Here is a 13,288-nt window from a genome sequence, read left to right as displayed (position 1 = left end):
CGTTCGTTGTAAAGAGTTATATACTGCCAACGGTTTAGTGGTTGGAAATCAGAGAAACTTTACCCACCTTCCCTCTCACTTCCCCTCTCACTCCCCCCCCCCCTCCCTCTCACTGCAATCTCACTTCGAACTCTTCTCTTTCTATTGTCCCCTTCTCAAAATTGTAGTTTATAGTTCGGTCTTGGTCGATCTTTTAGGAGCGAAGAGGATTGATTCTCTCTCTCTCTCTCTCTCTCTCTCTCTCTCTCTCTCTCTGTGATCATACAGTACAAGCTTAGAAAGGAGAAACAGTTCTCTCTCTCTCTCTCTCTCTCTCTCTCTCTCTCTCTCTCTGATCATACCGTACAATGTTAGAAAGAAGAAACATTTCTCTCTCTTTCTCTCTCTGTGATCATACAGTACAAGGTTAGAAAGGAGAAACAGTTCTCTCTCTCTCTCTCCTCTCTCTCTCTCTCTCTCTCTCTGTGATCATACAGTACAAGCTTAGAAAGGAGAAACAGTTTCTCTCTCTCTCTCTCTCTCTCTCTCTCTCTCTCTCTCTCTGATCATACAAGATTAGAAAAAGGAAACAGTTTTTGGAACCAAATAGAAGTTGATGAATACTTTTTGAATTTTCTTTCACAATAGACAAAACTTAGTTATTTTTTTTTTTTAATATAAATTGATAGTATGGTACTTTATGCCATTTTTCTTATCAACCCTTTTAAACGTTTAAGGGCCACTCGTGAATGGCAGAGGCAAGGGACAGTGACATTTCCCTACCAAGCAGGATAATGCCCTAGAGACTGACCGTATATGCATATCATCAACGTTTAAGCCCCCTCCCTACGCAAGGTAGAACCATGGAGGGCCAGGCAATGGCCGCTGATGTCTTAGCTGATAGACCTGTAGGCTCCCCAAACCCCCAACCTGAGCTCAAAAGGATGGTCAGGTTGCAGCGACCAAGGGAACTAAGGAATTTGAGTGGGACTCAAACCCCAGTCTGGCGATCACAAGTCAGGGACCTTACCACTTCGCCACCTCAATATTGAACAGATTTTTGGTGTTGAGTAACCAAAATTTATCCTTCTTCGTCCTTCAAATATACATTGGTATTTTCAAACGAAAATATCTCGGACAAGTAGAGTAATCAGAGGTTTCTGTCATTCAGTCATTCAACAGTGAAGGTTGGCAACAATATATTCAAATCTACGGACCAAGCACTCCCCTTTTCATGTGTTGACCGTAAGTGAATCTATTGTATAATAAGAACAATATTAACCAGAATTGCATTTTTTATCCGAATCACATCCATAATTCAGTTGGTGCTTCTATTGCATCATACCTATCCGTTGTTGAAATCTGGCGAAAATCTCGCTAGAATTTTTGACGGAATCATGCTAACAGATAAAGAAACAGGTCATTTTATAACCACCTTGATGGAGGTAATGATTAAAAAGTCAAAATAAATGAATTCCAGATATGGATACACATGCGCTTACTGTATGAAGGTATATTGTATATTTTCCATACCTCATTAAGCATTCCTTTTCAACCGTTCGCTTCCAGAGAAATTACTATCGAGAAAAATATTGGTTTTATTGTTATTAAAATCCATCAGAGAAGAGGCATGGATAATGAAACGCCCGATTGATGAATTAATTACTACTGTTCGAGATTAAAATCGGAGGTGTTGTATATTCTGTTCTCTGTAATTTTCCATTCTCATTTGGAAGCTGTTCGAAAAAAAATGAAAAAAATTTTTGTTTTGTTTGTATTGAAGTGGAGAGAGAGAGAGAGATAGGGACGATTGGAAAAGATAGGAAATAATGAATGAATATTTGTGTATTGTTCGTTTGTTTGTATTGGGGTGGAGAGGGGAAAGAGATAGGGACGATTGAAAAAAGATAGGGAATAATGAATGAATATTTGTGTATTGTTCGTTTGTTTGTATTGGGGTGGAGAGGGAAAGAGATAGAGACGATTGGAAAAGATAGGGAATAATGAATGAATATTTGTGTATTGTTCGTTTGTTTGTATTGGGGTGGAGAGGGAAAGAGATAGGGACGATTGGAAAAGATAGGAAATAATGAATGAATATTTGTGTATTGTTCGTTTGTTTGTATTGGGGTGGAGAGAGAAAGAGATAGGGACGATTGGAAAAGATAGGGAATGATGAAGGAATATTTGTGTATTGTTCGTTTGGTTGTATTGAAGTGGAGAGAGAAAGAGATAGGGACGATTGGAAAAGATAGGGAATAATGAATGAATATTTGTGTATTGTTCGGTTTGTTTGTATTGAAGTGGAGAGAGAAAGAGATAGGGACGATTGAAAAAGATAGGGAATAATGAATGAATATTTGTGTATTGTTCGTTTGTTTGTATTGGGGTGGAGAGGGAAAGAGATAGGGACGATTGAAAAAGATAGGGAATAATGAATGAATATTTGTGTATTGTTCGTTTGTTTGTATTGGGGTGGAGAGAGAAAGAGATAGGGACGATTGGAAAAGATAGGGAATGATGAAGGAATATTTGTGTATTGTTCGTTTGTTTGTATTGAAGTGGAGGAGAGAAAGAGATAGGGACGATTGGAAAAGATAGGGAATAATGAATGAATATTTGTGTATTGTTCGTTTGTTTGTATTGGGGTGGAGAGGGAAAGAGATAGGGACGATTGAAAAAGATAGGGAATAATGAATGAATATTTGTGTATTGTTCGTTTGTTTGTATTGGGGTGGAGAGAGAAAGAGATAGGGACGATTGGAAAAGATAGGGAATGATGAAGGAATATTTGTGTATTGTTCGTTTGTTTGTATTGGGGTGGAGAGGGAAAGAGATAGGGACGATTGGAAAAGATAGGGAATAATGAATGAATATTTGTGTATTGTTCGTTTGTTTGTATTGGGGTGGAGAGGGAAAGAGATAGGGACGATTGGAAAAGATAGGAAATAATGAATGAATATTTGTGTATCGTTTGTTTGTATTGGGGTGGAGAGAGAAAGAGATAGGGACGATTGAAAAAGATAGGGAATAATGAATGAATATTGTGTATTGTTCGTTTGTTTGTATTGGGGTGGAGAGGGAAAGAGATAGGGACGATTGGAAAAGATAGGAAATAATGAATGAATATTTGTGTATCGTTTGTTTGTATTGAAGTGGAGAGAGAAAGAGATAGGGACGATTGGAAAAGCTAGGAAATAATGAATGAATATTTGTGTATCGTTTGTTTGTATTGAAGTGGAGAGAGAAAGAGATAGGGACGATTGAAAAAGATAGGGAATAATGAATGAATATTTGTGTATTGTTCGTTTGTTTGTATTGGGGTGGAGAGGGAAAGAGATAGGGACGATTGGAAAAGATAGGAAAATAATGAATGAATATTTGTGTATCGTTTGTTTGTATTGAAGTGGAGAGAGAAAGAGATAGGGACGATTGGAAAAGATAGGAAATAATGAATGAATATTTGTGTATTGTTCGTTTGTTTGTATTGGGGTGGAGAGGGAAAGAGATAGGGACGATTGGAAAAGATAGGAAATAATGAATGAATATTTGTGTATCGTTTGTTTGTATTGGGGTGGAGAGAGAAAGAGATAGGGACGATTGGAAAAGATAGGAAATAATGAATGAATATTTGTGTATCGTTTGTTTGTATTGAAGTGGAGAGAGAAAGAGATAGGGGACGATTGAAAAAGATAGGGAATAATGAATGAATATTTGTGTATTGTTCGTTTGTTTGTATTGGGGTGGAGAGGGAAAGAGATAGAGACCATTGGAAAAGATAGGGAATAATGAATGAATATTTGTGTATTGTTCGTTTGTTTGTATTGGGGTGGAGAGGGAAAGAGATAGAGACGATTGGAAAAGATAGGGAATAATGAATGAATATTTGTGTATTGTTCGTTTGTTTGTATTGGGGTGGAGAGGGAAAGAGATAGGGACGATTGGAAAAGATAGGAAATAATGAATGAATATTTGTGTATCGTTTGTTTGTATTGGGGTGGAGAGAGAAAGAGATAGGGACGATTGGAAAAGATAGGAAATAATGAATGAATATTTGTGTATCGTTTGTTTGTATTGAAGTGGAGAGAGAAAGAGATAGGGACGATTGAAAAAGATAGGGAATAATGAATGAATATTTGTGTATTGTTCGTTTGTTTGTATTGGGGTGGAGAGGGAAAGAGATAGGGACGATTGGAAAAGATAGGAAATAATGAATGAATATTTGTGTATCGTTTGTTTGTATTGAAGTGGAGAGAGAAAGAGATAGGGACGATTGGAAAAGATAGGAAATAATGAATGAATATTTGTGTATCGTTTGTTTGTATTGAAGTGGAGAGAGAAAGAGATAGGGACGATTGAAAAAGATAGGGAATAATGAATGAATATTTGTGTATTGTTCGTTTGTTTGTATTGGGGTGGAGAGGGAAAGAGATAGGGACGATTGGAAAAGATAGGAAATAATGAATGAATATTTGTGTATTGTTCGTTTATTTGTATTGGGGTGGAGAGAGAAAGAGATAGGGACGATTGGAAAAGATAGGAAATAATGAATGAATATTTGTGTATTGTTCGTTTGTTTGTATTGGGGTGGAGAGAGAAAGAGATAGGGACGATTGAAAAAGATAGGGAATAATGAATGAATATTTGTGTATTGTTCGTTTGTTTGTATTGAAGTGGAGAGAGAGAGAGATAGGGACGATTGAAAAAGATAGGGAATAATGAATGAATATTTGTGTATTGTTCGTTTGTTTGTATTGGGGTGGAGAGAGAAAGAAATAGGAACGATTTAAAAAGATAGGAAATAATGATTGAATATTTATGATTACGAAATAAATAAACCTTAATTGGTCTTGTGTGTTCACATTGTTTTGAAATAAAATGGAAGGTGACCTCGTGAATGGATTGAGAACAAAGGTCATTTACGGTCCAAGGAGAGGTTAGTGAAGTGGAAGTGGACCTCGTGAATGGACTGGGCACAAAGGTCATTTAGGGTCAAAGGAGAGGTTAGTGAAGTGGAAGTGGACCTCGTGAATGGCCTGGGAACAAAGGTCATTTAGGGTAAAAAAGAGAGGTCAGTAAAGTGGAAAATGACCTTGTGAATCGACTGAGAACAAAGGTCATTTAGGATCAAAGGAGGGGTTAGTAAAGTGGAAGGTGAGGGCGTGAATGAACAGAGGACAAAGGTCATTTAGAGTCAAAAGAGAGGTCAGTGAAGTGGAAGTGCACCTCGTGAATGGACTGAGAACAAAGGTCATTTAGGGTCAAAGGAGGGATCAGTAAAGTGGAAGGGGAGGGCGTGAATGAACTGAGGACAAAGGACATTTAGGGTCAAAAGAGAGGTCAGTGAAGTGGAAGTGGACCTCGTGAATGGACTGAGAACAAAGGTCATTTAGGGTCAAAGATGAGGATGCAGTGTATGTTTCCAAGCATATAACCTTTCCCTTCTATTATAGATTCTACTGTATATACCTTAAAGCTTCGTCTCCGTTGTAATTATTTGATTTAGTCCGTGTGTTATAATAAGTATTGAGATCCTCTCTCTCTCCTCTCTCTCTCTCTCTCTCTCTCTCTCTGATGATAGCAAATATATTTTTATTCCATTTATGGGGGCCCTCTACTTTTCACGTGTGGGGTCTCTCTCTCTCTCTCTCTCTCTCTCTCTCCTCTCTCTCTCTCTCTCTATATATATATATATATATATATTTTATTCCATTTATGGGGGCCTCTCTCTCTCTCTCTCTCTCTCTCTCTCTCTCTCTCTCTCTCATTTCTAGAATAAAGGGGAGGAATAAACTTACGATGAAGGAGCTTTCCAAGAGCAAGGCGTGTTTCAACAATTACTTCTAACGTACCACTTAGAAAAAAAAAAAAAAAAAGTTATTCTCTCGTTTGCTTAACGGGGCGCCGGGTTTTCTATGCCTCCTTAAAGCCCTTTGATGTCTGTCTTTGTTTTTATATGTACTTTTTGTTATTTTTCCCTCTTGGGGGTTTTAATATCTTTGTTTTAATCTATTTGTTTCTTTTCATTTTTTTTTGTTGTTTTATTTTGTTAATTTTTATCGTGGGCGGTATTTTTTTTTTTTTTTTTTTTTTTACTTTTTAAGTGTGTTTTTTTCTTTTCATTTGTTTGTATTTGTTTTATTTTATTAGTTTTTATCTTGGGCAGTATTTTCTTTATATTTTTAATTTATTTGTTTATTTTCATTTGTTTGTTTTAACTTGTTAATTTTTATCTTGGGCGTTATTTTCTTTATGTTTGCATTTTGTCCTTCATTTCTTCTTGTTTTTAATAATTGATTTTACCAGTAGTTTTATTTTTACATACTTGCAATATTCATCTGGTAGCGAATCCAACGTGTTGTTTTTAAGAAAATTTTATTTTATACAGCATACTAGATCTAATGTAAAATTTATCACTTTTGTTTTAATATTTTCCTGACTTAGAATATCCGATTTAGAATTAGAATAGTGAGAAATTGAATACTGAATTTTATTTAGGTAATTAGAATCTTATTCTTCTCAAATTTAACCCATTTCTGTATTTGAATAGAAATAATTAATAATTAAATTCTAAATTTTATGTAGGTTATGAAAAAAATATAACAGCAAGTTATGGTTTCATAATGTTGTTTTAGAATTAAAATAGGGAAAAATTAAATATACTGAATTTTATATAGGTGATTAAAATCTTAATCTTCTCAAATTTAACCCATCTCTGTATTAGAATAGAAATTATTAAAATTTAAATTGTAAATTTTATGTAGGTTATGAAAAAATTATTACAAGACAAGTTTTATTTCAGTTGTGGAATGATCTTCTTAATCAGGTTGTTGAATCAGTAGAACTTCAAAAGTTCAAACTTGGAGCAAATTTTTTTATGTTGTCCATGCTTACATGAGTCTTTTTATAGTTTATATATGACATATATGTTTTTGACGTTAATAGTTTATATAGGACATATCTGTTTTGACTTTGTTACTGTTTTTAGAATGATATATTAATTTATTCTCATCATTTATTCATTTCCTCATTTCCTTTTCCTTACTGGGCTATTTTCCCTATTGGAGCGCTTGGGCTTATAGCATCCTGCTTTTCCAACTAGGGTTGTAGCTTGGCTAGTAATAATAATAATAATAATAATAATAATAATAATAATAATAATAGTCTCCTAATGTTATTTTAGACATGACCATTGTACTTTTGAGAAGCGAATCGTGTTGAAGCTATTCTGGAAATGGAACATACGACCTGCCTTTTACGTTTGGTCCCTATTACCTCCTTTGAAGTATATCCTGGAGCGAGCTTTGTGTTTCCTTTGTGGGATTAAGAAGCCAGTTCCTTTGACTTTCCAGTTGCTTTGGTCCAGTAGCCTTTCCATTCTTAGTTTTCCTCTAAAAAAAAAAAAAAAAAAAAAAAAAGAAGCCCTTACGCAGATTGAAGACTGGAAAATCTCATTATTAAAGCATTAAAGGCCGGTCATGAATGACATAGGCAAGGGGACAGTGACATTGCCCTAGCAAGTAGGACAATGTCCTAGAGACTGACCATATATATTGATCATCGCCCAAGCCCCCTCTCCATCTAAGCTAGGACCCAGGAAGAGCCAGGCAATGGTTACTGATGGCTCAGCAGGTAGACTCATAATATCCCCAAACCGCCTATCCTTAGCTCAAAGGATGGTGAGGTTGCAGCGACCAAAGGAATTAATGAATTTGAGCGGGACTCGATCCACAGTCTGGCGATCAGTAGTCAAGGGACGTTACCAAATAGGCCACCACAGAAATTCCTGAATTTAACTGTACAGTAATTTAACCTACTATTGTCAATTCTTTTTAGTGAGGCATATTTACACCGACTCGCAGGGGTGCCCTTTTAGCTCGGAAAAGTTGCCTGCTTGCTGATTGGTTGGACAAGATTATTCTAACCAATCAGATAGCAGGAAACTTTTCCTAGCTAAAAGTGCATCGCTGCGAGTCAATGCAAATGCGCCTCGTTAAAAAAAAAGAAAAAATTGAGTATAGGAAAACAGATGTTCTAATGACCTACACTCTCATCAACTAAAACAATAGTAGACCTACTAGAGGAAAAGACGTCCCTCTTATAAGAGCCTGTTGAAGGAGCCTCAGGGAGCAATTAGGACGGATTCCTGTTGGTCTCTTCATCTTCCGGCCATTACGAGTGCTGCCCTCTACTCTTCTTCTATACAGACAGTAGGATTTAAGAATAACAGCTCATTATACAGTGCCTTATGTCAGTATAAGTAAAGTAACGAGTCTATGGTGTAATGTTGAAAAGAGACGTTTCATCATATTTGTTTGGTTAATGTTTAATGTTTGCTTGAAAAGAATGTTAATTTTGGATAAGACACACACACACACACACACACATATATATATATATATATATATATGTATATATATATATATATATATGTGTGTGTGTGTGTGTGTGTATATATATATATATATATATGTGTGTGTGTGTGTATGGATATATAAGTACATACAACAACAGCAACAACAAATCCAGCCGTTTCTAGTCCACTGCAGGACAAAGGCCCCAGACATGTCCTTATGTGTACGTTTTGACCATTTCACCACTATGCTGCCCATTGCGGATTAGTCATGGTGAGAGACTTAAAATCTGATCACAGCAAACCAACTTAGTATAGGTGGCCTGACTAATGCAGTTTTGCTGATCATGGCGTTACCCAAACCCTATCACCGAGAGAGAGAGAGAGAGAGAGAGAGAGAGAGAGAGAGAGCCTTACCTTACCTTATTTTTTTGTTTGGGTTCCCCCAGGTCCCTCAGTGTGAGGCACCTCGTATATCCACCAGAGGGCACCTCGTATATCCACCAGAGTGGATATACGAGAGAGAGAGAGAGAGAGAGAGAGAGAGAGAGAGAGAGAGGGCGTCTCAGTGTTCACCAGAGTAGTATATAGGTAGGAGGTAACAGACCAATTAAAAGTTGAAAGGGTGTTATACAAGTCAACCGATTAACTAGTCTGGAGTCTTTTGTTGAAGGGAAGAAATAGGGGTTAGCCATTTCAGCCTCATGTTTAAGGAATCGAAATTTATTGGTGTTGTGAAGCTGTTGGTTTTTATTTTGGTTCTCAAAGAAGGGTTCTGCAGAATAGATGATTAATCTGTAGTGATATTGTTTTATTTTAGTAGATAATGAGTATTTACTAAGAAATTAATTCACCAAGCTTTCAACTGGGCTCCATAAGGCACTAGAAGGTTTAGCTCCACAAGGCACTAGAAGGTTTATAAGTCAAAGGCCTACATGGCAGAGGACTATGAAACGTGAAGATGAATATCTCCCCAAGGCACTAGAAGGTTTGGAAGACAAAGGCCTACATAGCTGAGGAATATGAAACGTGAAGATGAAGAATGGCTCCACAAGGCACTAGAAGAGTTGGAAGAGCCAGGCCTACGTGGCTGAGGACTATGAAACGTGAAGATGAATGGCTCCACAAGGCACTAGAAGAGTTGGAGGACCCAGGCCTACATGGCTGAGGACAATGAAACGTGAAGATAATGGATGGCTCCACATGGCACTAGAAGAGTTGGAAGACCCAGGCCTACATGGCATGGCACTATGAAGCGTGTAGTAGGAGATCACGAGTGGAGAAGTATTGATTTAAAAGCTCGAGATAGAGATGACAGGCGAAATCTAACCGAAGCCCTTTGCGTCAATAAGCATAAGAGATGAAGAAGTCTCATATAATAATTTTTCTGTTATTCATGTGCTCCTAATAATGTAATAAAGTTTAACATAAGTTAACTAGTGAACGCAACCAATCTTAAATGACTGCTAAATATTTCAATAGATATGGATGCACACGCAAACCCCTCTCACCGTGGTATGATCACTCCCTCTTCCCCTTGCCGAGTAACAGGGAGAGCTCAACTTTACCGGAAAACAATATATATATATATATATATATGTGTGTGTGTGTGTGTGTGTGTACATATATATATATATATATATATATACATATATATGTGTGTATGTGTGTACATATATATATATATATGTACAGTATATATATATATATATATATATACATACATGCATACATATAAAGCAGAACACTTGCTCTCTATTATATTAGGTAGATTTATGTGTCCACAGTAAAGTTACAAAGTAACTTATCTCTGTATTTATGGTCTAAATAGTTTTAGTAATTCTTAAAGGGAAATACTCGTGAGATATTTTCTCGTAAATCGAGGTAAAACTTAGGCCTTTTGTAAATGTTCTTTGTTTATGAGTAAAGTTTTAGAAGTGCTACAGAACTGAGAAGAGTCCCTAGAAAGATTTTAGTACAAGGAATAAGTTTAGATAAATTGTAGATAACTGGATATAATGTGTTATTTATTAGTCTTTCTCTTACTATAATTCGATCATTTTAACAATGATATTATCTTCGATAATGGCATATTTTATGGATGTTATTATTATTATTATTATTATTATTATTATTGTTATTATCATCATCATCATCATCATCATCATCATTAAATGCTAAGCTACAACCCTAGTTGAAAAAGCAGGCTGCTATAAGCACAGGTGCCCCAACAGGGAAAATAGCCCAGTGAGGAAAGGAAACAAGAAAAAATAAAATATTTTGAGAATAGTAACATTAAAACATTTCCTATATAAACAATAAAAATCTCAACAAAACAAGAGGAATAGAAACTAGATAGGAGAGTGTGCCTGAGTATACCCTCAAGCAAGAGAACTCTAACCCAAGACAGTGGAAGACCATGGTACAGAGGCTTTATAGCACTACTCAAGACTAGAGAACAATGATTTGATTTTAGAGTTTCCTTCTCCTAGAAGAGCTTCTTACCATAACTAAAGAGTCATTTCTACCCTTACCATAGAAGGGTCATAGAAGTAAATATTCTTTTTGATTTAAGGTTTAGGAAAGATACAAGAATCAGAACAGCCCCAGAAAGGAGGTAGATGAATTATACAAATATGATGTAAATATATAATTTGTTAAGTGTGTTTTCTTACTGTTATTTGGTTATTTAACATTCTTCAATCACATCACCTTCGATATTGAAATATTCTATGTATATGTTAATAATTGGTTATAGCTTTTTTATAAAAAAAAAAAAATATATATATATATAATTTTCTAATTTCCTTTCTAATTAGTTGCTTTCGTTCTACCAAAGGAAATGTGTTGAATAAGTAGCTGCTAGAGAGCGCAGGTCAACGCTTGACCTCTGACCTTATGTCAACTGGATGTCCAAACTTGAACCAACATAAAATTAGAACTTTGGAAAAAAGATCATTTAAAATTTAGTTAGAATCTTTAGAGGAACTTGAGTTTGATTTAGTGATTTAGGGTGAAGAATTATTATTATTATTATTTTTATTATTATTATTATTATTATTATTATTATTAGCTAAGCTACAACCTAGTTGGAAAAGCAAGATGCTATAAGCTCAAGGGCCCCAACAGGGAAAAATAGCCCACTGAGGAAAGGAAATAAGGAAATAAATAAACGATATAAGAAGTAATGAATAATTAAAATAACATATTTTAAAAGCAGTAACAACATTAAAATAGATATTTCATAGATAAACTAGAAAAAAACTTATGTCAGCCTGTTAGTAATAGTAATATTAGTAATAATAATCTTAATATGAATGGTTTAATATTGATTTTATTCTAATGGATACAGTGAAAAATATATTTCAAAAGTTTTCATTTTCCGCTGATAAATTACCAAACAAACATTGGAAACTTGTGTCACACACACAATCACAATCTCACACACACACTCACACACACAATCACAATCACAATCCTTAGTCTACTTAATTAATTCGGTCAATGATTCACCCAATCGGGGTCGGATTTAGCTATGCTAATCAGAACCGCGTCACGTGAAAGAGAAACTGAAACTGATTGAATTTCGGAGAATGAAGTCGCTGCATCAATATTTTTGTTCCATCATCTGTTGTTGTTTTGGTTCCTCCCTTCTCCCTACCCATTCACTTCCCCCTCCCTTCTTCCCCCCTCCCATTCTCGCTTCCCCCCACTGCCCATCCCTCTATCGAGCCTGAGTGGGTCTCGAATCCTAGGCCAGCAGATCTCAAGGCAGGGACGTGTCTAATAGGCTACCATAATCCCTGTTCTGTATAGGAGGAATTCATTATCTGAAGGTGTGCTGTGTTTGCAATATCACGGGTCATTGTTACCCCCCCACCAACGAAGTTGATAGGAGGTTATGTTTTACCCATTGTTTGTGTATTTGTGTGTGTTTGTTTGTGAACAGCTTCCTGGCCACAATTTTAATCATAGAGTAATGAAACTTGCAGGGATTAACTGTTATGTAGAAAGCTGAAAATTATTACATTTAGGGAGGTTATGGTCAAAGGTCAAGGTCACGGTCAAGCAAAATATCCAATTCACGTAATCAGCCATAAGTTTAGACATCATTGTCACAGAGACTTTAAACTTGATTCATTTTGATTCTATAGAGAGCCACTCCAAGTAAGATATGTCAAGGTCAAAGGTCGAGAACTAAGCTGCTGCGGCGGAGGTCTGCGCTCTACTGAGTGCCCATCTAGTTCAGTATTTAATGAAGTATTTTTAAACTCGTGATATTAATCAAGAAAATTCCCAGAAAGAAACGTGTGTGAAATCTGCTTTGATGCAAAAATGTGTAGAAATAATGCAATCTAATGTCGAACAGAATTATTTCGTCACCAAAACAAAACCGCGGTCAGGATTAATAAGGGATAGAGAATATTTATTCAAATCGAGCAGGTTTTACAAAGTTGAACGTTAAACAAGAAAAGACAATAATGGTGGTATTAACAGCGTCATGTTTTATCGCAAAAGCCAACTTGTTGATTTATGGAATATTTTATAGTTTTAGTTGAAATACTTTGTAAATTGCTTTTCAAAGATTCTCTCTCTCTCTCTCTCTCTCTCTCTCTCTCTCTCTCTCTCTATGTGATATGGACAACCCATTATGGACACTCTCTCTCTCTCTCTCTCTCTCTCTCTCTCTCTCTCTATATATATACATATATATGTAAATATATATTTATATATATATATATATATATACTCAAATACATATACATATATATATATATATATATATATAAAAGTGTACCACTACCGTCAAATAGTACTGCAACATCTCAAAGATATTGCAATAGCATGATATGACTGATAAAATAAATATATTCTGTATATGTCTTGCTAAATTATTATGCGTTTTTGAACCTTGATAAACGACAATAGATAAATTAGATAAAAGTAAAATGCACT

This window comes from Palaemon carinicauda, chromosome 44 (assembly GCF_036898095.1).
Source record: "Palaemon carinicauda isolate YSFRI2023 chromosome 44, ASM3689809v2, whole genome shotgun sequence".
Lineage (NCBI taxonomy): Eukaryota > Metazoa > Arthropoda > Malacostraca > Decapoda > Palaemonidae > Palaemon > Palaemon carinicauda.
Note: the sequence above shows the minus strand (reverse complement) of the source record.